Genomic DNA, 23,343 nt, shown 5'->3' with positions numbered 1-23,343 from the left:
CTGCAAGTGGCTTTTATTCTACTGGGGTCTCAGGAGAGTAGCAGGAAAAAAGAGCTCTTTTCAAGGTAATGAACACCTCAGATCACCACGATTCTACACATGGGCCTTCAGAGGGGGGTCTCCCAGGCCACTCGACTCCCCACCAAGTTTATGGTGAGGCTCTTTTGTGCCCCATTTGTGGATGCCATGAGCATACATACTCAAAGAGACCTTTTGTTTTCTTTCTCAAATAAGCAGAAAATGTGAGATGTGATAACATGGGAAAGAGGCAAATGCATGTGTGTGCAAGGTGATGTGCTGGCCCCACTTGAGGGAAAACTAATCATTTGCCAAATAGTGGTGGGAATGAGCATTTGGGCAAATCCTTCAATAGAGGAAGCTCAGGACAATGAGAGCATAACAGACACTTAAAGCTCTAAGTAGGATATCACTTTTGTTATCCAGTTTTTCTTTGCCCTCCTTTTTATAAAGAATTCAGATAAAATCATCAAGGCCCCAAATCTACTCTGATAATTGTCAACTCTGCTTGCTCCATCAAGCTGGTTTATTTATCTACACGAGGCTTTTTGTGTCACACTCCTGGAGCAAAGAAACAGGAACAGAACTAAGGTAAAGAGACAAACTCGGCTCCACATGGGCCGTTTCTCTAGCCCCGCCTTTTTTTTAAATTTTATAATTATAAAAATTTTTGACAGTATATATGCATGAGTAATTTTTTTATAGCATTATGCCTTGTATTCATTTTTCCAAATTTTCCCCTCCCTCCCTCTACTCCCTCCCCTAGATGACAGGCAATCCCATCCATTTTACATGTGTTACAGTATAACCTAGATACAATATATGTGTGTAAATAACATTTTCTTGTTGCACATTAAGTATTAGATTCCGAAGGTATAAGTAACCTGGGTAGATAGACAGTAGTGCTAACAGTTTACATTCACTTCCCAGTGTTCCTTCTCTGGGTGTAGTTATTTCTGTCCATCATTGATCAACTGGAAGTGAGTTGGCTCTTCTTTATGTTGAAGATCTCCACTTCCATCAGAATACATCTTCATACAACATTGAAGTGTATAGCGATCTTCTGGTTCTTCTCATTTCACTCAGCATCAGTTCCTGTCAGTCTCTCCAGTCCTCTCTGTATTCCTCCTGCTGGTCATTTCTTACAGAGCAATAATATTCCATAACCTTCATATACCATAATTTACCCAACCATTCTCCAATTGATGGACATCCGTTCATCTTCCAGTTTCTAGCCACTACGAAAAGAGCTGCCACAAACATTTTGGCACATACAGGTCCCTTTCCCCTCTTTAGTATTTCTTTGGGATATAAGCCCAATAACAGCAATGCTGGGTCAAAGGGTATGCACAGTTTGACAACTTTTGGGGCATAATTCCAGATTGCTCTCCAGAATGGTTGGATTCTTTCACAACTCCACCAACAATGTATCAGTGTCCCAGTTTTCCCACATCCCCTCCAACATTCATCATTATTTGTTCCTGTCATCTTAGCCAATCTGACAGGTGTTTAGTGGTATCTCAGAGTTGTCTTAATTTGCATTTCTCTGATCAGTAGTGATTTGATGGGCCATCATTTCCAAGACATGCCATTCATTGTGTTCAGAAGTGAAGAACACCAGGCAGGAAAAAGTTCCAAAGAGAGCAGCAAAGAGAGCAAGGTTCTAGACTCAAAATAACAGCAGTAGTCCCATCATGCCGACACAACTAGCACAGGTATTTCCATACTCTGGATGCTGAGGGAGAATTCTTTTCTGAACAGATTTGGCTCGGGATTCAACTGTAAAACTACGTCATCTTTCTGACTCAGTTTCCCAAAATTTAAGAAACTTGAGTGAGGTGAGAGAAATTCAACTTCTATGCCTTCTTATAATCATAAGTTTCTCTGACTAGGGATTGAAGCATCACAGGATAGCAAAGCAGGGCCTGGGTTAAAGCTTAACTGCAGCACTGTTGCCATTCTGTGCATTCAGGATTTCAGAATATTTTCATATGAAGTCATAAATTAAAACATATTTGGAGACTCTCAAGCACAAATGTCACGTTAACCTCACGGCGCCAAACCAGACATCTCCATGCTATGTTAGCCAAATGAGTATATAATGAAGCAAGTCTTCAACATGTTATTATAAAGGGACAGATTCTATTTTCCCTATCACATCTAATTACTCTGGTGGTTGTTCAGAGTCAACTCAATCTCCTTGATCCTCTTTGTGTAACAGGTAAACAGAAAATGATTTCCAAGTGGATTAGAATTAGAATCCTTTCTCGTTTGACTTACAAGTGCCTCATCTCACAATTCTATGACGTGGAGTTTGCTCCCAAGACAAGTATCTTCACAGAAGAGTTATGTCACAAGGAAAAATAAATCCGCTAAAGGCAGAGACCTTTGTCAAAGATGTTATGGAAGTGAAGTCAACAAAATTCGACAATTGATCGTCGAAGGGGGCTTGGGTGTGGGAGAGGAAAAGCAGCTGAGTCAGAGAAGAGTCAGGAGGAGGGATGACTGAGGTTATGAACCTGAGTGAATGGAAAAACCATGGGTGGGTTCAGAAGGAAACAGAACGAGTTCCAGCACTGGACCTACTAAGTCGGATATACTCTACAGCATTTCCTGGTGGACACAGTCAAGTGGCCAACCAACGGTTTGCTACCAGTATTCAAGGGAGACATTAAGGAGAGATGTGTAAACATGGACCACCTGCATACAAACTCTACAGGAAGGAAAAATGAAGGTAATATCTCCAGCAAATGTTGCTGGCCCTCCAAAATAAAATGCACTGACACCCAAAATCTAAATTTCAGAGCAATCACACTAACATAACGATAGCTAAAACCTATAATAGAAGAGATGAGATGAAGATTTCACAGTGACCATTCCCAAACAGAATATTCTTAATAGAACCCAGACCCACAGGCGCCAAATCTAGCACATCAACAATGAAATACATTCTAGACAAAAATCAGGATTCTTAATTATTCGGCCTTTGAAAATCAAAACCATGGTCCAAAAGAAAAGTTCATAACCTTGTAATGGAGGTTAGAACAAACTTTTCCAAAAAGGTCCACTTCATATTTCTAGGGGGAAAAGTTCCCCTAGGAAGTAATAGCTTTATTGTTAGGCTATAATGGACAGAAAAGGGAGAGTGAGTGTGCACTCCATTTCCTACAAGTAATTAAACCTCAGAGTCTTAAATTCACTTGAGCTCTTTCTACATACTACTCACTAATGTTCTCTCTCACTTAGCTGGCAACTGAAAGATCTTTTTTTTTTATAATTTTTTTTCACAGTATATATGCATGAGTAATTTTTTTATATAACATTATCCCTTGTATTCATTTTTCCAAATTATCCCCTCCCTCCCTCCACTCCCTCCCCCCGATGGCAGGTAATCCCATACATTTTACATGTGTTACAATATAACCTAGATACAACATATGTGTGTAAATACCATTTTCTTGTTGCATGTTAAGTATTGGATTCCGAAGGTGTAAGTAACCTGGGTAGACAGATATTAGTGCTAACAATTTACATTCACTTCCCAGTGTTCCTTCTCTGGGTGTAGTTGTTTCTGTCCATCATTCATCAACTGGAAGTGAGTTGGCTCTTCTTTATGTTGAAGATTTCCACTTCCATCAGAATACATCTTCATATAACATTGAAGTGTACAACGATCTTCTGGTTCTGCTCATTTCACTCAGCATCAGTTGATGTCAGTCTCTCCAAGCCTCTCTGTATTCCTCCTGCTGGTCATTTCTTACAGAACAATAATATTCCATAACCTTCATATACCACAATTTACCCAACCATTCTCCAACTGATGGACATCCATTCATCTTCCAGTTTCTAGCCACTACAAAAAGAGCTGCCACAAACATTTTGGCACACACAGGTCCCTTTCCCTTCTTTAAGATCCCTTTGGGATATAAGCCCAATAGCAGCAATGTTGGATCAAAGGGTAAGTACAGTTTGATAACTTTTTGGGCATAATTCCAGATTGCTCTCCAGAATCGCTGGATTCTTTCACATTTCCACCAACAATGCATCAGTGTCCCAGTTGTCCCACATCCCCTCCAACATTCATCATTATTTGTTCCTGTCATCTTAGCCAATCTGACAGGTGTGTAATGATACCTCAGAGTTGTCTTAATTTGCATTTCTCTGATCAGTAGTGATTTGGAACACTCTTTCATATGAGTGGATATAGTTTCAATTTCATCATCTGAGAATTGTCTGTTCATATCCTTTGATCATTTATCAATTGGAGAATGGTTTGGTTTCCTATAAATCAGGGTCAGTTCTCTATATATTTTGGAAATGAGACCTTTGTCAGAACCTTTAACTGTAAAAATATTTTCCCAATTTGTTACTTCCCTTCTAATCTTGTTTGCATTAGTATTGTTTGTACAGAAACTTTTTAGTTTGATGTAATCAAAATCTTCTATTTTGTGATCAGTAATGATCTCTAGTTCTCTGGTCATAAATTCCTTCCTCCTCCACAGGTCTGAGAGGTAGATTATTCTCTGTTCCTCTAATCTATTTATTATCTCATTCTTTATGCCTAAGTCATGGACCCATTTTGATCTTATCTTGGTATATGGTGTTAAGTGTGCAATTGAAAGATCTTGACGACGCTTGGGTGACTTACACGTACAGTTACCCAGCTGCCCTTTAACACGCCAGTCCAATGCCACCTTCAGCTTCTTCCTCCGCTGTTACATCTTCTGTATCAATTGACTTTTCTCCCTTCCCAATATGAAGCTCAGAGTTAATGATACCCTCTACTTTCAAACACTCTGATTTCTTGTCCACCTGCAGTGCAACCGGGATTACCAACACCATCCTTCTCCTTATCAAACACGGAATGGGCCCAGAGAAAGGTCACAACTAAACTGACTGGGTATACACCAGATTTATGGTAGCTAACCTCAAATGGTAGCTAATCTCAAAAGTAATGAGACAATCGTTGTCTTCTGTTCCGCTGCCCCCCCCCCTACAAGCTGCTGCCAACTTACTTTCCTCAGGCATCTCACACTTCTCCTTTTCCTCTTACCATGTTACTTGAGGATTCCAACTTGATACTTTATTCACAATCAGGCCTCCTTTTTCTTCTTTCATTTCAAAACCCCCTGACATAATCCTCACCACCATCCCTCTCCTCTCCTTTTCTCTAGTTGCTGACAATGAACTAGGTCTTTTCCTTACTGAGAAATACCCTTCTACATGGTGGGTGTTCTTGATTCCATTCCCTCTGGTTTGCTTCAGCACACTGCCCACTCATTCATCCCATTCCTCTCTCTAATCTTCACCCTCTTCTCAGGTGCTGATTTCTTCTCTGCTGATCTCAAATATATCCAAGTGTCCCAAGCTCATCAAATTTCAAGATAATACAAAGGAGGGAAAAATACCTAGCACAATTATTGGGAGGGTTAGTATCCAAAAAGATCATGACAAGTAACAGTATTGGGTTATATGTAATAAGATAAAATTCAGTAGATCTCAATCAATAGAGATAAAATCTTTTATTTGATTGAAAAAAAAATAAATTACACAGTTTTGAAAAAAATCTGCAGACTACAGACTGCAAGCTCAACATGAGTAAGCAGTATGATATGACAGCAAAACCCCCCACCTATGACCTTGAGCTGCATTGGCAGGTATAGTGGCCACTGTATTCTGTTCTTAGGCATTATCTGGAGCATTGTATTTGGCATAATTTAAGAAATGTACTTTTAGAATTTCCAGTTATGATGGCCACATGGAAGACGCCTAGCTCTCAGCCACACACACACAGCCAAAAAGAACCCCAGATAGAAAAATGTACAGGAAGTTAAAATATAACAGAAGCTCTTCCTTCCAGTCTCTACTTGTACCAGACTCGGCTAGAAAACAGCAGACACAGGCCAAAGGGTGGCCAAAGAAGCTGTCATAAACTCTCGAAAATTGGTACTAAGCCTGGGAGTGTGTGAGAGGGAGAGGATCCATTATGGTGATGGCAGCCAAGAGCTCTGGTAACTGGAATTGAAAACAGAGCCAGACTCAGCCTGTCAGAGTAGAAACAAATGAGAGGCTGAGCCTTCTTCCATTGGTCACTTCCACAGGTTGACAATCAACCAGCACTTTTTAGACTTTCTAAAGCAGTGCCCAATTCTTCATGACTCTATTTGGGGATTTCTTGGCAAAGATACTGAAGTGGTTTGCCATTTCTTCCTCTGGTTCATTTTAGTGATGAGGAAACTGAGGCAAATGGGGTGAAGTGACCTGCTCAGGGACACACAGCTAATAAGTGTCTGATGCCAGATTTGAACTCGGGAAGATGAGCCTTCCCAACTTCAGGCCCAGGGCTTTACTACAGCGCCACCTAACAGCCTTATAATGACCTCCTAATTACGTCTCTTGCCTCAAGTCTTTCTCTTTTCTGATCCACAATCTGTACTGCTGCCAAAGTGATTTTCCTTAAGTGTCAATCACTTTCCTACTCAAACTCCTATGGTTCCCTATTTCCTCTAGAATAAAAAAAATAGGCTAGCCTGTTTCACTTTCCAATTCCTTCACAAGAAGGACTTAGCCCCAGTCCACCTATTCCAGCCTTATTATATATTAGTAATATCTAATAATAATAATTATTCTCCTTCAGAAACTTTATGGCTTTCTTTTCTTTCTTCATGTACTTCTTTCTATCTTGCACATCTCCATGTTCAGTTTGCCCTCATTCTCCCCTCATCACTGTTTCACAGAACCCCTTATTTCTTTCATGATGCAATTCAAACATTAGCTCCTAGATGAAATTTTTCCTGATCCCCGATCCTATTTATGGTACTTAGGCATTTATAAATTATCCCCAGCCACAGAACATAAGCTCCTATAAGGCAGGACTGGGGCTATCTACAGGGTACCTAGCAAATTAGCATTCTAAATGTATACGTGAAAAGGGTCTGAGTGAGCTTAGTGTCAATACTGACTCCAGTCTAACCCATTCATTTTACAGATGAGGAAAGAAACTAGGGTCACACAGGTATTTGAACCCACATCCTTTGACTCCTCACAAAGTGAACCTAGACACTCGCGGCCACTTCCAATCCTCTTTGGAAGCAATGCCAAGGTTTTACATTCATATATTTGTGTTGTACTTGGCACAAGAAATCATTTTGAATATTCGTATTTTGTGGCAGCAGTGGTCACGTGAATAACACCAGGCTGACCTGAAACATCTGATCCTGGCCAAATAAAAAGAGATCAAGGTTATTTCTACAACTTTAGTTAATTCTGTCAGCTGAGTTAAAGATTTCATATCCTGCTCATGTTCTCTTTTACATTTTGAGTTTTGTGGTTTTAAAGAACAATATCACTATAAGAAAACCTTAAAAAGTTGTAACTCTTAAATAGCATGCTACCTGGGATACTGTGATAGCTTTTGGCATGGAGATGTCAAGCAAGCATTTCTACAATTCTTCGAGTCCACAATGAAACAGGACATTAAAAAGAAAGTATGTTTACCAAGAAAAAATAACCCTTCCAAACACTAATGGAAAATGTCTTAACAAAGCCTGAGAAAACAAAGCCCTTCAGAAGACTGGTAACCGAAGGACTACTTCTTCCTTCTCTCCAAAGCACTGAAGGCTTCTTAAGTTGGAAGATTAACAGGAAAGTCAGTTTTTAAAAAGCATCCACTTCAACAAAAAAGGGCTAGTATCATTTGAATGACAGCAAAATAATTTTCCTAGTGAAGATAATACAAAGACAGGAGTCCTAAAGATTCAGAAAAGTATAGTTTTGCCAATCAAGCTCACATTTTCTCATACAAAATATAACAAAGTTTGTCCTAAGTTCAAGCTAGTTTCAACAATCCAAAGATCTTCAGTCAAGTGTAAAGACATGCACTCAATAATGCACTGGGAATTTTTTTTAACTTTCTGTGGGCCTGAAGGAAATAATGAACTATTAAAATATATCAATACACTAAGAGAAGCAGAATTGTTCTGAAAATACAGAAATTTCTAAATGAAATGGAATACCACAATATGACATTGTACCATGACACCTGTCACAGATTTTTCAAGATATGGAGATAAGCATGAAACTCACCCGATTTAAATTCCAATAAAAATCCATGTGCTACCCGTGGGCATTTAACATTTCTCCAATTACTTAGTTCTGTCTTTATTAATTAAAGAATGTTTCATAAAATCATTGTGGACATATTGCTATATACACTCCCAATTATGTTATGCCTTTTAAACTTATTTTGAAAAAAAATATTCTAACTGCTGATTTTTGTGTAGAATATACAAGAATGTTGATGATTTACATGGTTCTATTTTATATACTACAATTTTGCTGAATATATTATTTCACTTAATTTTTAGTTGACTTTCGGGTTTTCTAAATAAATTTATCATATAACCTGCAAAAAGCAGTAATATTGCTTGCTCTTGACCTAGATTAATTCCCTCAGTTTCTCTATCTTCTGTTATCACTATATCTAGGATCTGTAGCATGATGTTAAATAGTAGTACTGACTTTGAACACCATTGCTTTTATCCCTGATTGCACTGGAAAAATCTCTAATCTCAGGTGGAGCCAAAATAATAAAAATAACAATACTACCTAAATTATTTTACTTTTTCAGTATCATACCAACCCACCAAAGTTATATTGTATAAGGCTAAAGAAATAACAATGAAATTAACGTGGAAGAAGACAAAGTCAAGAATTTCAAGGGCACTAACGAAAGAAAAAGAGCAAAGAAAGGCATGAATCAATATGAGATCTTCAACTGTACTACAACAGCAATCGTTAAAATAACTTAATACTAGTCAAAAAACTAAGGTCTACCCATGGAAATCAGGTCAAAAAAATATTTATCAACACAAGAAGGACTAGAATTTAAGAACACTCAAAGGACCAAGCTAAGTCACTGGCACAGTGCATGTTTTATCTATAAGGTAAAGACGATAGAGAAACGATGAAAATTCTTATTTAGAAATAAAATAGTAATGAAATTTTTGCATCAGTTGAAGAATCCAGTCCTTCTAGTGTTAACAACTTGTTATGTGACAGGCATTGAATTAAACACTAGGGATACAAAGAAAGTAAAAAAATAATCCCTGCCCTTAAGGAGCTCACAGTCTGAAGGGGAAGACAACATGCAAACAAGTATATATAGACAAAATATACATGAGATAAACTGGAGATAATTTCAGAGAGAAGGCACTGGGATTAAGGAGGATCAGGAAACACTTCTTGCTGAAGGTGGGATATTAAATTAGACTTACAGGAAACCAAGAAAAAGAGATGATTATAAGGAAGAGAACTTCATGCTTTGAAGAACAGACACCAAAAATAGTCAGAAAACAGAGTGTTATGTGAAAGGAACAATAAAGAAGGCCAGTATCATTAGATCACAGTGCATGTAAAAGGAAGTTAGATATAAGAAGACTGGAAAAACAGAGACAGGTCCAGGTTGGGAAGAGTTTAAATGACAAACAGAAGATTTTATATTTGATACTAAATGTAAAAGAGAATCACTGGAGTTTTTTCCGAAGGCGTGACAAGGTCAAAATTGTACCGTGGAATAGATTATGTACACAATATATAAAAGGAAACAAATATAGCAGTATACTATTCAACAAATCCCTATACTCCAGTTACTGGGAGGAAAGACTAATTTTAAAAAGCTGCTGGGAAAAGCGGACAACAGTCTGGCAAAAATTAGAGTTAGATCAATATTTCACACCATACATCTCACAACGTATACCAATACAAGCTCCAAATGGATGTGTGACCTAGATATAAAAGGTAACATCATAAACTAATCAGAGGAGCAAAGAAGAAATTACTTTTTGTTCTATGGATAGGGAAGACTAAGCAAGTGACTGAGAAGATTATAAAAGATAAAATGAACTGTTGGAAAGCATAAGTTTTTTAAAGGATTTGTATAAGCAAATCTAACATAGTTAAAATTAGAAAGTAACTGGTAAAAATTTCTTTGCAGTAAATTTAATAAAGACCCATATCATAACATAGGTATCACCTGTGTGTAGATATAACTGATTCAAGTATATAACAGTCTTTCCCCAAAAGAGAAATGTTCAAAAGATATGTGCAGTCGGTTTTCAAAAAAAGAAATCTAAGAAATCTAAGGATGTGGAAAATGCTCTAAATCACTAATAATTAGAAAAATGAAAACTAAAGCAACTTTGGAGTTTCAAATCACACCCTTAAGAATGATAAAGTTGGAAAAAGAAGAAAATGACATATTGGAATACACACTAGTCTGCTCTTGGCGGAGGTATGAATTAGTCCAACCAGTCTAGAAAGCAACTTGGAACCAAGCCTGAAAATTTACTAAACTGTAAATTCTATTTGACCCAGAGATATTCCTGCTAGGCCTATGAACCCAAGAGGATCTGTATGTATAAAATATATTTATCACAGCTTTTCATGTGGTAAGCAAAAATTAGAAATGAGAGAAGTGTCACCTGCTAGGGGAGTGAATTTTTTAGTGTGGAAATAGACATATATGTCTCACCATGGACAGCATCAGAATTTGTTGGTGGATTATGTATGTCGGTAATGTCTGCTGATATGTTGGTAATGAAGAATTTCTTTTCTTTCTCTTCAAGGGAGGAGGAAGAGCACAGTGGGAGGGACAAACCATAGAAGATATTTAAAATGATTAAATTTATTTTACTATTTAAAAAAAGACCATCCGTGGACTACTATTAAGAATAAACTTGAAAAAGGAGACTTTTCAAATGTATGATTAATATCCAATGTGCTTTCATGATGAAGAGTTAAAGAATATATCAAAATCTTCCAAACTAAAGTCATTTAAAACAAATGGCTGCAGCAAAAGCTCCCACTGCACAACAAGAGTTTTTTAAAGATATAAAAAAATTAAGTTTTATTCTAGAAATCAATTTCTTTCACTTTGTTCTTGTTAATTTGCACACCAACACAGAGGGTAATTCCCTCACACAAAACTCCTGTTCTCACCATGCTCAAGATTACTCAGCCCCTTTCATGGGTTGAGAGCTAAAGTGGACTTGGAGAGTTCACAGGAATGCAATAAGAGTGATTAAATCATTGAAAACTCAACCCTACAGTTAATTAAATTGCAGCACTGAGATTATTTCAACAGTGAAATGGATTACAGAGTTCGAGCATGGGATCTATTTCCTTGGCAATCATTAAACTTACGATCCTCATTCATCTGAATTGGGTTAGGGCAGGTACTACCCCAAGGCAGGTCCCTGTAACTCCCAAGAAGGCCTGCAACCCCAAACCTCTAATGTTCCAATACAATAAACATTGATCCAATGCTTGATGCTGCTGGGCTATAGCAGGAGAAGAAACACCACTGTCATATCAATGCAGGGAAGAAGAATTGGCTTGATAGGTCTACTCTGCTTTCATTTAATTTTTCCCTCCAGACACATTTGTATTTCCTTTATCGAGTTTGTTTATACAGCATGCCTACTGTATCAAGCTTCTTTTTCCTTTGCAAAGACTTTAAAGGGATATCGTGATGACTCAAAAGTTCAATTAGGTTTAAATTAATTTTTGCAAGTTGCCTATGCGTTTCAGATTTACCCTCACAACTCTTTTGCAAACGAATTCTCTGACTGAGGTAAAAGATAGAAAACGAGATGAAAAGAGGGGAGAAAAAACCAAACACGCATCAACACTAAAAGCCAACAAACCCCGTAAGACCCAAAGCAGTCATTAATAACAGCTTTCTTAAGAAATGAAAAGGGAATTGATATGAATTTCAAAACAGCTTTCTCAGTCTGCAGTATGAATAATGGAACTTTTAGATGTGTTTGTTTATTAAGAATCACACTGATTCTATTTATAACCAACCATCATATGATTTTAACCTTTGTGCATTACCATGACATATTATCATGTCCAAAAGAACTTGTTACAAATTGTATTTCTAACAGCTGCTGTCATTCCTAATTTCAACTATTTCCATCTCACTAGCTAGCTGGCATTCCTGAAAAAATGTTTTTTGTTTAGTCTTGGTCTGTACATTAGTCTTCATTTCCTACTAACCCTTTCGAGACAGTAAGAGTACATAGAGGCTCCGTAACCAAAAGTTCCAAATGGGAGCGTACAATGATTCCATCACCATCTCTCCCAAGAGGTGAAGGAAGCTTGTCCTTCAGCCACTCATAGCATTCAGCATACATCGGGCTTCTGAGCAGAAGACACATTTATGAATCGTCTTCCTTAAGACATCATCTAATATCATTATTGGTCTTTCATATTTCTGGCACATACTCGCCCCTTCTGGCATATCTGAGGTTTGTTTTACACAAAGGGTTCCTCATTCATACAGCTTCCTCCACCCCAGATTCTTAACAATTATCTTATCAATGCAAGTGAACCCAAGAAAACAAAGGTCAGATTTAACAAACTAATTAAAGTATTGTATTAATTTGAATGAGAAGCAGAGTTGACAAAGAGGTGTTCTCAAATGAAATCAGAGTTCTGTCCTCCAGAAAAAAAGAAAAAAAAAAGAAGGACTGAAGAAAAATTTCCTTCTCAGCCCATATCTACCATTAGTAAATGAAAATGATATTAGCTAGTGGTAGTGATAAACCAACCAAAGTTTTATAGGAATATTTCTTTTAAAAACTTCCAAATAAAGTATTATTACAGAAGAATGGACAACCTGGAAAATGTCAGTAACCACCAGTCCATACACATACTTTTCCAAGATTATAATATTTTTATGAGGAAACACAAAGGTAAGATGCAGGGAAAGTGATATAATATCCTCTGAGGAAAGAACATCCCCCAGAATTTCATGCATTAGTTGAATGGGATGTTATCTCTCTTGCTCAGAATAAAGAGACTGGACTGGGACCGATCAACTAGTAGTTGAATGAAATGACCATGGACTTCACTAGGACTGAAAGCAACTAGAAGCTAGAGAGAAGGGCAAGTGCCAAGCTGGTCAGCAAGCAAGAAAGAATTGAAGCCCTGTGGGGAGCCCAAAGAACTGGATTGGACTGATTATTACTACTAGTAGTAATAATAATATTAGCTAGAATTTATATTGTGCTTTAAAGTTTACAAAGTACTTAACAAATTTCTCATCTGATTCTCACAACAACCCTGAGAAGTAAGTGTAATTCTTACCACTATTTTCAAAATTGAGGACACTGAAATGAACAGTAATCAGATGACTTGCCCACGGTCATAACAGATGTTTGGGTCTGGCTTTAAACTCATGTTTTCATGATTCCAAGTCCAGTGCTCTTTATCCACTGTTTTACCCAGCTGCCCATCCAGTTATCTTGGACAAACTAAGGGGTAAATTATTAAAGAGATGAGTACTTCCTTGAAAGATATAGAAACATATGAGGGGTAAAGGAAAAGCTACTCTTTGGGAATGAGCAGTGGGGGAACTTAACATTTGATTGCATTCCATGGTCTTGCCTGTTACTTGCTTCACTGAGTGCCTTTTCTTTAAGTTTGCAGATACGATTTTGGATTAATAAAAAGCAAAAGCAAAAACAAAACAAAAGTGGTGCAGTTCAAAGAGTTCTCAATAGCCACCTACCCCAATTACCAGTAACTTGGAGGTACGGCTAAGAAGAGGTACCTCTGCAGAGGGACTAGAATAGAGGAAAATTATGATCACGGTCCATGGGCACACATAAATCAAGAGCATTGTTGATGAAGGCGTAAGAGAGAAATGGAAAGGATTTCACCAGTGAGTCTCTGCATGTGATCATATCTGTACAACAGTCACACAAGTCAACAAAAAGAAAAAGACTGAAGAGCCTTCTTTAATTACATTTTTAAAGCATTTGATGTAGCAGAACAAAACAATGCTTTACATGTTCTTCTCCAACAAGGTGGCTCCCAAGCATCTGTCAAAATCATACAAGATTTCTTGAAAAATATTAAAGCAGAGAACTTTGTTTAAGGTCCTATCAATTAAGGTATAAAATCAGGAGACATTTCTTTATTAAAGATATTTCCACTGTCATCCAGGATGCATGCATAGGAGAGAATTCAAGCTGAGTGAAGCCCTCCACATGCTCCTGTTTGCAGATGACATGGTAATGTTTGTATCAAGCTGGGAACACTGCAGAGCCTCCTAAATGATATCCATAATCACCTGAGAGTTTCGCCTAACTATCCACATAACAGAAACCCAGCTTACCGAGGATGTCTATTGTCCAGACTATTACACGGTTATTCAGGCAACCTTTAAAGCTGGGAGATCAACGCTATATCTTTGGACAGGAATGGTAAACAATGACTGGGTCCAGAGTTGAAGAGGAGAAAAAGAATAGGCTGCACTATCTTTGGAAAATACTTTTTTTGTGTGATTTCAAGCATCTCATTGAAGCAAACTAAATGCTTGTATTTTTATTAATCATCAATATACATCAAACGTTCATTATGCAGCAGAGAGTAATCAGACACCACAGTAGCCAAAGAATGGTGCAGCAGATTACCCAAAGGCCAAAGGAGAGGTACGCAGTCTAACAGTAAGAAGGCTGTCATCAATAAAACTTGTGCAAGAGAAGTGCAATGGACACTGTATGACTAGAAGAGGAGGTGAGCCAGTCACACAGAGATGACCAACATCCAATCTGGCCCACATGCTCAGCTGCTATCTACACAATGTCAAGAAATCCCTGAAAAGACCCTCAGTCACAAGTGGTGACTGTGCAGAAGAGTTAGAGAAAGACAGGGCCAAGAGTCACATAAGAGAAAGGGGGGCACGTTTGTGATCCACGCCATCAGGAAGAGTGTCCATAGCAATGGGGCCACAGTCGGCAAAGATCTGAGAGTATTTTATATAATTACTTTTCAGCATATACCTGAATGTTTTCCCCTTTGAAAAGGACCCTTTTATTAAGGGTGCAGCCTTTATTCAGAGCCACGTGAGAAAGAGAGGGAAAGGGTGACGAGAAAAGAAGGGATGTCACAGTGAATTTAAATCAAGTAGATAACACCAGAGAGTTGAAAACAAATAGATGGGAGGCTAAGGGTTGTGATTAGAGAACAGAATAAGCCTAGAGTTCTGATGTGGCGATGGTGTCTCACTACTTGGCTTTCTCTCGGTTCCCAAAAGCTATTGCTGAGATGGGAACAGATGCCCTCCTCCCCACTCCTAATAAAAATCACTAATAGGAAAAGAGGAATATATATGAGACCAATAAAGAAAGCAGAGCAGCTCGATAACCTTCACTCACAGAAACCGTGGCAATTCCTGCACAAGATGGGAGGTTCATTTCACACAAAGTTTTTTTCCAACTCTACCCATTCCTAGCTCTGAAAAATATTTGAGCAAAAGGCAAAAAAGGCACAGAGAACTCAGAAATGTAGGCTCTATCTCCATGACGCCAACACAGCTGATTGAAAGGTAGGAAGAAATCCAGCAGCATCAATATTATGCCAAATGACTCATTTGTGCCTACATGGAGCAGAACTGGATGGAAAGTGCACACAATGACAATCAGTTAAATTGAGGGTTTTTAACAGCATCAATTGAATCAGGGATGTTAGAGTCACATCTAGAGTCCTTGCACATTTTGGTAAAAATTAAATAAAGGCTAGGCTATTCCTTGAATGAGTTTGTTAAGATACAGAAAGGGGTATTTTCAACGTTTGCTCATTAACAGAGATACAGTAAACTTACAATGCCCAACTGAGGATAAAGCAAAGACAAAATAATAGCACCTGCTATATTTTATTAAGAAGAGCTCAAGAATATGAAATAGAAAAATAGCTGATGAAACATCAGCGATCTAAAAATACTTAACATATAAAGGGAAGAATCATTCATATAAGATGATATTTAAAATAGATTTAAAATAAAAATATTTAGAATAGAAATAGATGTGCCTTCATGATTTTTGTAAAGTGGATAATTTCACTTTAAGCATATGATAAAAACTGAACTTCTACCCATCTCTGGAAGTCCTATTTATCAGTAGCCAAAAGTTATTTCTGCTTCCACACCATATTAATTAAGGGAGGCACAGAGAATCTGGGAAAGAACCGATAGTATTTGGATGGTGCCTAAGAGAGCTCTTAACCAAAACTTTCAGTCTTCTTGACCATGAGTGGGACTTTCACTCTTCTTCATCAAGGTAGGGAATAAGGCATCTTTGGCAGTAACAATGTTCATTCGGTTGAACTCCTTGAAACTGGCACCTTCCAGTTGGGCTGATGTGATTAATTAACCCATCAGCTGGCTCAGCTGGCGGATGAGATGTGGGAGCGGCACGGCACAGAATCTCAAGGACAACTTGAACTTTTCGAGGATCTTGAACTGAAATTTCTCCTCAGACAAGTGCCGTAATTGAATTTCAATGAGCTGGAAATCAAGGCTTTCTAAGACTTTTTAATTTTGGAAAGGACAGTTTTCCTTCCTATAATATTTTTCATTTTATATACTACATGACTATATCAGGCCATACACCCTGAAATCTTCGACATTCTTACTAGGTAGAATGAAATGACTTCTCCATTTTATGTTAATTATATTTTCTCCTAACATCAATTTGGCATTATTCTTTTAATGTTTTTATTATATTAAAGCAAAAAAAAAAAAAAAAAAAGCAGCCACACTGAAAGCCTTACAAAATTATGTGGGGAAGACTTTTAAATCCGAATCTAAAAAAGGTTGACATGTTTGTGTTGGGCGTGTGTATCACGCTGGATAAATGTGAAAAGTCAAAAAAATTATCGTCCTGCTCAGAGGTAACATAATATTCGATTTATTATCAATTAAGACTGTAAAAACACTACCATTATAATCATTTCCTCTTTGAAGACATTTCTAAGCCACCATATGTGTTTCATCTATTAATCATAAAACCAAATACACAAAACAATGCATCTCATATTGTTCATCTGCCGAAGCACACAGTTGGAATGGCAGAACAATGGGGAGAAAAATGCCATCCTGTGTTATACTGATGCGCCAGCTGCTTCAGCATTTTACCAATGAGAGAGCAGAATAAGCGCTCTGGAAAAGATAATATTCGAGAAAGATTCTTCCTCTTTCAAATGTACATAGATATACATGCATAGGTACGTATGCATGTGCACTCATACACATGTGCATTTTGACAGCCGGCATAAACATTTGTCTTGTGTATCTATGCACATATGTACTTATATAGGTTGGTGTGTGTATTATCTGTATGCATACGCATACATATACATTACTGTGTATGTATGTGTGTATATATACACATACACATATGTACTGCATGTGTGTGTATATATATATATATATATACATATATATATATATAATTTTTTATATATAGATATAAAATCTGGGGACCCAAGGTAAAGTCCTGGCTTTGCCATAAAATAGCTGGATGATCTTCGGCAAATCCCTTCCCCTCTCTGATTCTCAGAGACTTCTTTTGTCAAATGAAGTTACTGAATTAGAGTGCTTTTAAGTCCCTTCCAGTTTCCAATATCAAATGATGACTAAGTATCAACAATGTCCCATTAGATAGTGATAATTCATGAATTTCTGAGAGTTCTAGGCTACCATTTTTCCTGTGAAATCTCCTTTAGCCCCCTGACTACATCAAACAAGAAGTGAAGGATACATCCAAAAGACCAAGATTTCTCATGATACCTAATGGACACTATTTGTTTCACGGTTTCAGGAGTGATGGAGAATGTAAAGGTTTACAAGGTGCTTCCTACTTAGGACTATTGTGAGGAAGCACCTTGTAAACCTTAAAATGCCAGAGAAATGGGAGTAGTTGTTATTGTTACATCCTCCATCACTCCTGATCTCGTGAAACAAATAGTCCTCACAAGGTCTTGCTCACTGTGCAAAGCATTATAGAAGCAGCGGGTCATTTCACACAGTCTAAAGTACATTGGTTGTGCCCAGAACTGTGCTTATTCATTCAACTGGCTCTCAAGAAACACCTTTTGGTTGGTTTGTGTGACGAGATAGCTATCACAAGAAAACAAGGGGTTTTTGAGGATTCCTTTATTTCTTGATTAAAGAAGCCAAGAGTCCAGAAGAGATAGCACCGTTGCCATCATAAGCAACTAATTCACAGCGCCCGAAACTCATAAATCAGGGTGACATAAATTATTCAGCTTCACGGAAGATAATGTTCTCTGTCCCACTGCAACCTGAAGGTTGGTCAAACGCAGTCTCAAAAGAGAAAATTCTTTGTACCTTCCTCATTGAGGATCTCAATTAAGAGAAAAAAGAAGCTCTACAAGGCCTTTCAGTTACCAATAGCAACAAACAAGCCCCATTGTCAGAAAGTGTTTCTTTCTAATTATCCCGGGTTTCTTGTGCTGTAACTTAATCTGTTTTCTTCTTGTTCAATCTTCCATGGTGATGGAGAACAGCTAGTCATCAACCTTCAGAGAAAAAGTTCTTTAAAACCTTGAAAGTGGTTGTTGAATCTATATTTCACCAATGTCAAAATAAGGCAGTGAATTCAATCCAAAACTTAGTAAGAACCAGTTCATGGTAACATGGAGGCAAGGCACTCAGTTGGCCGTTTCATTTTTCAACCAGCTGTTTCTATGTCATATAGACACAGCTCGTGAATTCTAATAATAGTAGCCTACCTTTAACACTTTCACATATGTTTTCTCCTTTCATCCTCAGATACTGCAACAACAGGCAGATGCTTCATCCCTAAAAGTTCTCTGCTATCACTCAAATCTATTTCTGAGGAATGGGAAACACTCCTAATTGGATTTTTACTCCTCACTCTGCCCTCCTGTGGTAAATTTGCCTCCTCTAATGACTAAGTTACACTAACCCTGAGAAAGAGAATACATCCTCCCTCACCCCCGGCCCTATTAAGATCACATAGACTGAGCTATGTGATTTTCTAAAGCAGTATCTGCAAGAGGGATCCTGATATGAAGTTTAATGATTTACAATTCTATCTGAGTTTGACACCACTGATTTACTTAGTCCAGGTTAAATAAAGTATATATATATATGTATGTATATATATATATATATATATATATATATATATATATATATATATACATATGTATATGTATGTATATATAGGTATGTATATATATATACATATGTATATGTATGTATATATATGTATGTATATATATATACATATGTATATGTATGTATATATATACATACATATATATATAAATATACATATACATATATATATGTGTGTGTGTGTGTATCCACAATTTATCTCACTCTTCTCTGAAGCACTCTTTTCTGAACTTTGATATCACTTCTTTGACCCTTATTTCCTATTTCATGGAATATTTGCCTTATCTCTCCCAACAGAGTATAAACTGTAGAAGGACATTATTTATGTCTGTATTTCCTCCTGGACCGAGAAGCATAGGTAGGAACTCAACTAACAGTATATTTACAAAGGAATGTTGGATGAATGCCGAACCATCTGAATTGGTTTCTGGAAATGGAAGGGATTTATTTATATGGGCAATTTGGGATCCAGTCACTCAAACTAGAAATTACTGAAAGGTTATCTATTCTCAAGGAGTTCAGACAATTCAATCAGTGGAGCTGGATTTCACCTTCCCAACTCCTCCTGTGTATTAACTTCTCCTTTCTGACACTGTTCATCCTGATGAAGGCTCTCATCACCTCAGATCTGAACTACTGCAATAACCTGCAGGTGGGGCTGTCTCAAGTCTCTCCCCACTTCAGTCTATCCTCCATTTACTACCAAAATTACTTTCCCAAAGCTCAGATCCAACCATGCCACTCCAAGGTTTGCTATTGCCTCTGGAAATACGCTCTGTTTGACATGCAATACCCTTCATAATCTAGTTCCAGCTACATCTCCACTCTTCTTATACCTCACTGCCTGTGACATACTCTGATCCAAAGACAATGGCCCCTGGCCGTTTCACAAACAAGGTACACCATGTCTTGGTTCCAGGCATTTTCTCTGGCTGTTCCCCAGGTCTGGAATGTTCCCCTTCCTCATCTCTGTCTACTGGCTTCCTTTAAGTGCCTGCTTCTAGTGGAAGCCTTTCCCACCTGCTCTTGATGATTTCCTACTTATCCTGTAGTAGCTTGTCGGGTATATATTTCTTTGTATTTTGTTTTCTGCATTAGATCATGAGCACCTTGAGAGCAGTGGCCGTCCCCTTTGTCTCTTTTTATATTCCCAGAGCTTAGCATAGTGCCCAGTACAAAGTAGGCACTTACATGTTCATGGATTGATGCAATCAAGTGGTGGAAACTTCCCAACAAATCATAAGTAGTGAAATACAAAAATCAAGGTCCAGCAGAAATCCAAAAAAGATCCAACAAAGTGACTAGTATGACATGCCAGCAGCTCACTAACTTAGCAGAATGAGTCCCTTTATTACAAATATAAGCATCCAAAGAGATGAACAAACTGCACATCATTACAGACAGAAATGTTGCCCACATCTATAGGGAGAGAAAAATGAACTTTCATACCCAAACTAAAAAATGGCATTTTAAATAAATGCTACCGTACTGAATACTGACATTCTCCAAACTACACAGAATGACAAGTTTTCAAAATATAGAGACCTAGTGAAGAAATAAAAACCAGGTAGGAACAGGATGAACTACATCACCCCCAGCTTTGCAAAACATGAGGCATCGTAGACGTGTCACTTTTGTTGTTGTTGTTGTTGTTGTTATTAACATTATAAATAGCAATCAAAGAAAAATACATTTTTCAGTCAAAGAAAATCTCCATGGTTTGTGAATATTAGGGGTCTTGCCAAAAATAATTAGAAGAAAAACTGAAGACTGAAGAAGAAGGAAGAGTTGGCAGGAAATGGTAGTCTTTCAAATTGCTATTTGCCTGGGACTGAATGTCAATTACTGCCAGGTATATAGTCAAGAAAATGGACTTCATCGATTTTACTCCATGGTAGCCCCCAGAGAGAAGAATAAGTAGTAATAAACCTTTTCAGCTTTTGATGGCTAACCTACACAAATGTGGTGAAATATGAACTCATACATTAGACAGCATACTTCATTAACACTTTTCTTTTTCAAATGACTTTGCTTATTTCATTAGATGTTTCCCAATTACATGTATAAATACTTTAACAATCTTTTTTAAAATTTTTTGAGTTACAAAATATCTCCCTTGTGAAAATAAACAACTTGATATTGATTATACATGTAAAGTCCGACAAAACATATTTTCGTACTGACCATTGCAAAAGAAAACAATAAAAATTTTAAAAGTTGTTCTTTTTTTTTTAAGTATGCCCCAACCTACAGTCAGAATTCCTCAATTCTCTCTGAAAGTAAGTAGCAATTAAGTGAAATGAGCAGAACCAGGGATCATTGTACATGACAACATTTTGTTTTCTTACTCATTTACTTTCTTTGTTTTGATCTGATTTTTCTTGTGCAGCAAAAGAATTGTATAAACATTTAACTTAGATTTTAATATATATAACATACATTGGATTGCTTGCCACCTAGGGGAGGGGGAAGGAGGGGAAAATCTGAAACATGAGTCTATGCAAGGGTCAATGTTGTCAAATTATCAGTGCCTATGTTTTTTTATGGTCCTCAGAATTATATATATTTTTATTTAATAGTTTTTATTTACCAGCTATATGTGTGGGTAATTTTACAACACTGACAATTGCCAAACCTTTTGTTCTAATTTTTGCCCTCCTTCCCCCCCCCAGATGGCAGGTTGACCAATACATGTTAAATATGTTAAAGTATAAGTTAAATACAATATATGTATACATGTCCAAACAGTTATCTTGCTGTACAAAAAGAATTGGACTTTGAAAGAGTGTACAATTAGCCTGTGAAGGAAATCCAAAATGCAGGCGGACAAAAACAGAGGGATTGGGAATTCTATGTAGGGGTTCATAGTCATCTCCCAGAGTTCTTTCTTTGGGTGTAGCTGGTTCAGTTCATTACTGCTCTGTTGGAACTGATTTGGTTCATCTCATTGTTGAAAATGGCCACATCCATCAGAATTGATCATCATCTAGTATTGTTGTTGAAGTAGATAATGCTCTCCTGGTCCTGCTCATTTCACTCAGCATCAGTTCATATAAGTCTCTCCAGGCCTTTCTGAAATCATCCTGCTGGTCATTTCTTACAGAACAATAATATTCCATAGTATTCATATACCATAATTCATTCAGCCAATCTCCCATTGATGGGCATCCACGCAGTTTCCAGTTTTTGGCCACTACAAAGAGGGCTGCCATAAACATTCTTGCACATGTGGGTCCTTTTTCCTTTTTTATGATCTTTTTGGGATATAAGCCCAGTAGTAACACTGCTGGGTCAAAGAGTACGCACAGTTGCATAACTTTTTGGGCATAATTCCAGATTGCTCTGCAGAATAAGTGCCAATGTTTTGAAAAGAAATAAGCTTTATTTTTTAAAAAAGAAAGTAAGTAGCATTTTTCTTCATGGGTTCTTTGGAACTGTCTTGTATCACTATCTTTATCAGATACTAAACGCTTTACAGTTGATAATTGTACAATGTTCTTGTTACTATGTACAAGGCTCTCTTGGTTCTACTCACGCCACTTTGTATCAGTTCACATAAGGCTTTCCAGGTGTTCCTGAAACTGTCTTGTTCATCATTTCTTATAGTACAAGAGTATTTCACCACACTCTTATACCCCAACTTATTTTGCCATTACCAAATTGATGGTAACCCCTCAATTACCAATTCTTTGCCCCAAGGAGTATAAAACTGTGCATACCCATCAACAATGTGTATCCCAAAGAGATCAAAGAAAAGAGGGAAGGACCAATTTGTACAAAACTTTTATAGAAGCTCTTTTTGTGGGGGTATAATTGCACTCCAGAATGCACCAACAGTGCCCCAATTTTTCCACGCCCTTTCCAGCATTTATCATTTTCCTTTTCTGTTATATTAGACAACCCAATAGGTGTAAAGTAGCATCTCAAGAGTTGTTTTAATTTGCAGTTTTCTAATTAGTAGTGATTTAGAGCTTTTTTTTTCCATATAAGCAGTAATAATTATTGATTTCATTTTCTGAAAACTGCCTCATGAACATACTTTTCACTCAATCAAATTTGGAGAAAATGCAAGGCCAACCAAACCACAGCTGCCAGGAGATACGTTCCTGCCACATGTATGCCTTCCTACCGGGTGCAGATATAGATGAAGCTCCTGTCCTGATCTCTATATTCCTTTCCTTGAAACACTTGGATCATTTTCTACCCCAGAGAGAATACCATCAGGTCTCCTGTCACCAAGCTGTACAACTGTGGTATCATCCCAGACTCTTCCTTCACTATCTTCAATCAGTTGCCAAATCTGGTTAATT

At 37.4% G+C, this 23,343-nt stretch overlaps 1 protein-coding gene across 5 annotated transcripts in view; it reads right to left on the bottom strand.

Moving 5' to 3' along the window:
• TENM1 (teneurin transmembrane protein 1) overlaps positions 1–23,343 on the bottom strand; it is a 3,105,198-nt gene that overhangs the window by 2,228,367 nt on the left and 853,488 nt on the right. The window lies entirely within an intron of this gene.

This window comes from Sminthopsis crassicaudata, chromosome X, assembly GCF_048593235.1.
Source record: "Sminthopsis crassicaudata isolate SCR6 chromosome X, ASM4859323v1, whole genome shotgun sequence".
In the NCBI taxonomy this organism is placed as follows: domain Eukaryota; kingdom Metazoa; phylum Chordata; class Mammalia; order Dasyuromorphia; family Dasyuridae; genus Sminthopsis; species Sminthopsis crassicaudata.
The sequence above is the reverse complement of the archived record's forward strand: the minus strand, read 5'-3'. Positions and strand labels throughout refer to the sequence as shown.